This window comes from Argentina silus (genome assembly GCF_951799395.1).
Source record: "Argentina silus genome assembly, chromosome: 3".
NCBI classification, from domain to species: domain Eukaryota; kingdom Metazoa; phylum Chordata; class Actinopteri; order Argentiniformes; family Argentinidae; genus Argentina; species Argentina silus.
This window is the reverse complement of record NC_139657.1, coordinates 3,261,302-3,266,295: the sequence shown is the minus strand read 5'-3', so window position 1 is coordinate 3,266,295 and position 4,994 is coordinate 3,261,302. Positions and strand designations below refer to the sequence as shown.

The window sequence follows — 4,994 nt, the reverse complement described above, 5'->3', positions numbered from 1 at the left end:
GTTTAGTGAAAATCATTTCGGGGCCTTTGTACGCACTGTTCTAGGCTTAATGCACTGGATGCATTGAGGTTTTACACTGTAGCTTTTTAGATAAGATGTTTCATTCCATGTTTGTCGTTGTCAGGTGTGAATATTCTAGAGGTGATGAGAAACTGTTGAGAATGTACCGTGTGGCTGTGAGACGGATTGCTGTTTAAACCCACCATTCATATTTCCCTTAATCACAGAATCGGGTTCTGTTTATTTCTATAGGTTTGTGATCCTCCTAGGCCTCTGTAGAAGATAAGAACTGCCACAAGGATAAATGTTAGTAAAGGCTATACAGCAACTCAGGAACCTAAGAGATGTGTTTGTTTGAACATTGACGCTGTCATTAAAAATCTGCCAGTGACAGACAATAGACTTAGAGTACCATAATCAGTGACAACACCAATTAGCTTTCCACGTTTAGCCTCAAGGGCTCAGACATCTGAAACATGTATATTGTTTCCACTGTTCTGAAGACAAATGTTACATTACATCACACCCTGCTGTGCATGCTATATTTATCGAAAGGCATTCCTGTGCTGTTTCTGTCATGGGAGCAGGAAAAGGTTTATTTTCAGTTCCTAAAGGGCAGAGTTTTCCATGAGGCGGGTGCGTCCTTGTAGGACTATGTGTTTTTTTTTTACTGTAAACTTTGAGACCTACAGACCAGCTGTGGTTTGGTTTTGGTTGATTTGAAAGCCACTATGCTGTGTGGATTGTTTTACTGTATTGCCTGTTTTAGTTTGTATCATAATGTACATTGCTTCAGGATGAAATAATGTTAGCCTCTGAAAATGATTTAAAGCACTTATTTTTTATTGGATGTTGTTATTACGTAGAGAAAATATAAGAATGGCAAACTGCAAGAAATTGTCTTTTATGAAGTTTTATGAAGTAATATAGGAATCGTTTTTAGACGCTGTGTGTGTGAGATGCTTGCTGGTGCAATGCAAAGGAGTAAAAAGGTGAAGATTTGCTGTTTGTATGTTTCCTGTCAGAAAAAATGGGATTAAAGACGTTACACTCTTGTCTCACTATCATGGGTCTGTGAGTTGTATGCGTGTCATCTGTTGACAGACTAGCAAAATGAATAACTTTATTTGACACATTTAAAATACACACAGTTACCTCAGCCGTTTGGGTACAACAATGCACACATTCGGAATGTTTGATGATTAAAAACACAATAAAGTCTACTGATTTATTTCTGTTGTGGTCCTTGTTATGATCAAGTGTACAGTACTAGTTTTACAATATCTCTAGTGACAGTGTCTCTCTCTTCCAACAGCAGTATATACCTGTGGGTTTTACAGCCGGTTTTACAGCCGGTTTTACAGCGGGTTTCTTCACCTACCTGTATTTTAGTCTTTTTTGGGGGGTATTTTATCTAACCACACACAGGATTCTGAATTTCCTGTTTCAATTATTGTGGTCGGTCCTTTCAACATTGAGACCTACCCTATTTCCTGTTGCACATCTAATAACAAGAGAATATTGTTTGGGAAGTAAAACGAGATTGTCCGTCCGCCCGCCCGCCCGCCCGCCCGTCCGTCTGCTGCTGCTGCTGCTGCTGCTGCTGCTGCTGCTGCTGCTGCTGCTCAATAAATTGTGAATAATAAAACTGTTTCTCAATAGTCGCTTCTTTCTCTTGCCACTGAAATGGAAAAGGCAAAGGCAGTCAAAAACACAATACAGTGGCAAAAATAGGATGCCACCTGGGGAGTGTGGGAGCGAGCGTTTCTGCATTATTAAGGCTGACTTTTACTCTAACTGGCAGCTAAGTGTACCCCCTCTCTGGATGAATAAGTAATGTAACCAATTTCTATGTCAGAGTCAGAGAGGAAAAGCTTTTTCTTTTTTACTTCATACTGAGTTTGAGAAAAAGGCTTTTAAGGCCTGCCACCTTCTCCCTGGCACCAATCAAACTGAGTCTGCCAGCAAGAACACAATGAATCATCAGCTGCAGGAGGTTTTCTGCCTAACTTTTCTTTTAATGGTTTCAGGGACTGTAATTTGAGAATAATCTACAGTTGATGTAATGATCAGCATCATTATCCTCCTCCTCTTCATCATCATCATCATTATCCTCCTCCTCTTCATCATCATCATTATCCTCCTCCTCTTCATCATCATCATCATCATCATCCTCCACCTCCTCTTCATCATCAGCATCATTATTATCCTCCTCTTCTTCATCATCTTCATCATTTTCCACCTCCTCTTCATCATCATTATCATTATCCTCCTTCTCTTCATCATCATCATCATTACCCTCCTCCTCTTCATCATCTTCATCATTATCCACCTCCTCTTCATCATCATCAGCATCATTATCCACCTCCTATTCATCATCATCATCTTCATCATTATCCACCTCCTCTTCATCATCATCATCATCATCATCAGAATCTTTATCTAACTCCTCTTCATCATCAGAATCTTTATCCATCTCCTCTTCATCATCAGAATCTTTATCCATCTCCTCTTCATCATCATCATCATCATCATCAGAATCTTTATCTAACTCCTCTTCATCATCAGAATCTTTATCCATCTCCTCTTCATCATCAGAATCTTTATCCATCTCCTCTTCATTATCATCATCAACATCATTATCAACCTCCTCTTCATCATCTTCATCATCAGCATCATCATTATCCACCTCCATCTCCTCTTCATCATCAACAGCATCATTATCCATCTCCTCTTCATCATCATCATCATCATCATCATCATTATCCATCTCCTCTTCATCTTCATCATCATCATCATTATCCACCTCTCTCTGTTCTCTTGTTCCTCCTCACTGTTCTTATCTATGGTGTCATCATTACCGTACTTCATGCGACTCTCTCATCTGTCCCAAAGTTAGAGCCAAAATTGGATAACCTTCATTCAGGCCTCTGTCTAATATAGTGTCTGTGAAGAGAAGAACGCTGTGAGCCTTGGGCTTTTGTCAAATGCAGCTAAGTATGAGTTCAAATTGGGCCACCAAAAAACTAGGTGTTCCAAATCTGAGAGTGAGATCAAATGAAGTGCTCTTGAGAGAGTAAATCCACTGCTCTGGAATTATAGATTAAAATGAAAAAGATAGATATTCGACATGTTAGAAGTACGAGGACAAAACAAATATGAATGAAGAAATATAGAAACAGATTAAAATAATTTACAAATGAATAGGTAAGCACATTTCTACTTTCAGAAACGTTATTTTTTAGTGGACTAAGAAAGGAGCATTGGCAACCTGCTGATGTCGCTTTTGGTAGAGAAACAAGATGCAAGTGCGAAAATGTGAACACTAATCCGACTAAAACTTTTTTTTCTTTTTAATGACAGTTTTGCCAGATATGGCACATACAGAGACCAGCCACTAGAGACTTCACATCTCCACATTCATCCACGGTCCCGACACAAGCCTGCTCAACGGAACCCCTACTGTACAAGCCTGCCAGCCAGTCATTTCAACGATGAAGACATTCGGGTGTAACGACTGAGTGAGCAGACTCCTGTGGACGCCAAGTCAAGTGTGTGTGAGATATCGAATCGTATGATCTGTAGCGTTACAGGGTAAGTAGATATATGTCTTATACAATGTTGATCAAATATGTTCACAATTTCCGAAAATCGAATGGACTGTTAGCAAAAAAACATGCATTCGGCATGCTTTTTTTTTTTGCGCTCTCTCAGATCGCTAGCTAACGTTAGCCAGCTAGCTAAGTTAGCGTTTGCCAGCGTTGCTTTTGCCTGCCTGACTCGTTTTTGTAACGTTATAACAAGCGCGTAAGATATGTTATTAACCGGCAAGCTGTCCTGTTTATGAGTCTTTTAGAACCATAATTGATGTGGGAAAAATATTCAATGGTACGGTGGTTGTCGGTAACAACCTAAACGGCAGCAACAACGTTACATACAGGCTTATTACACCGTCACCACAACGCCGATATAGCCTGGCACAGCACCAGTGCTTAGCCACTATTTTGCCACTTGTTTGCATGGCAACCATGTGTGCAACGACCAGACAACGACTCTCACTAGCTGTGTTTTTAGTTGCCTCTGTCTTGCATACGATTGTTACACGGTTACAACTAATGTACAGCTCGTTACCGGAGATCCGTGGACAGCTAGTGCAAGCAACATCACGTTTGTGTGACGTTGAGCTGTCTACGTGTACAGCCTGGTACCGGTAGGTTACAGTTCAATGTCAAATCCGTGTTGTACGTGTAAAAAAAACCCAATTCAGTTGAGACTGATGAAAGATGATCGAAATGATCGAAAATGAATTCGTGGCTGTGTTTCAGAGGCTGTTTATTATGGCAGTGGTTGTCGTTAGCGGAGAGCCGCACAGTACAGCTGCGCTGTGTCAAAGCCAAAGCAGGAGGCTGCAAGGAAACCGATCGAATGGCAGCGACAATGCTGTTTTTTCCTCCTCTCGGATGTGTTCAGTGTCAACACCACATCTGGGAGTTAAGAGCACCCTCACAGGTGCGAAGTCCTCGCCCAGATAGTGGTTAGGTTTACATCCGCGAACGAACGTGATAAAAATCAGTCCCATGTCGTTTATGATGAGTGTGTGATTCACTGTCATTTGATACGCGGTCACCCTGACACAGAGGCGGTAGCCTGATTCACGTTCGTCTTCGAGACGAGGAATGATGTGTAATGTAATGGTTCAGTGTAACTGGTGCAGTGTTCCTTCCCTCCAACATCATCATCCCCTCTTCCAAGGCGTCATCTGATCTGCAGTCAGAAGCACCATAGAGACAGAGACAGAGAGAGAGAGAGAGAGAGAGAGAGAGAGAGAGAGAGAGAGAGAGAGAGAGAGAGAGAGAGGGAGAGAGAGGGAGAGAGAGGGGTCTTCTTCACATAATGAAGTGGATTAAATATGTCTCGAAATGAGAGTTGGGGAGATAGAGGGGCTTATCATCTTTGAATGCATGGTATTAACTGTAACTGCACTCAGCTAAAGA

General features: G+C 41.3%; 1 protein-coding gene across 1 annotated transcript in view; it reads left to right on the top strand.

The window, feature by feature from the left end:
- The window catches only part of LOC310801603 (receptor-type tyrosine-protein phosphatase eta), a 22,499-nt gene extending 21,435 nt beyond the window's left edge, over positions 1–1,064 (top strand). The window contains exon 33 of the mRNA XM_083665669.1: positions 1–1,064. This exon is cut by the window's left edge and continues 1,108 nt beyond it. The gene's annotated coding sequence lies outside the window, so the exon portion shown is untranslated.
- Positions 1,065–4,994: the final 3,930 nt, after the last annotated feature.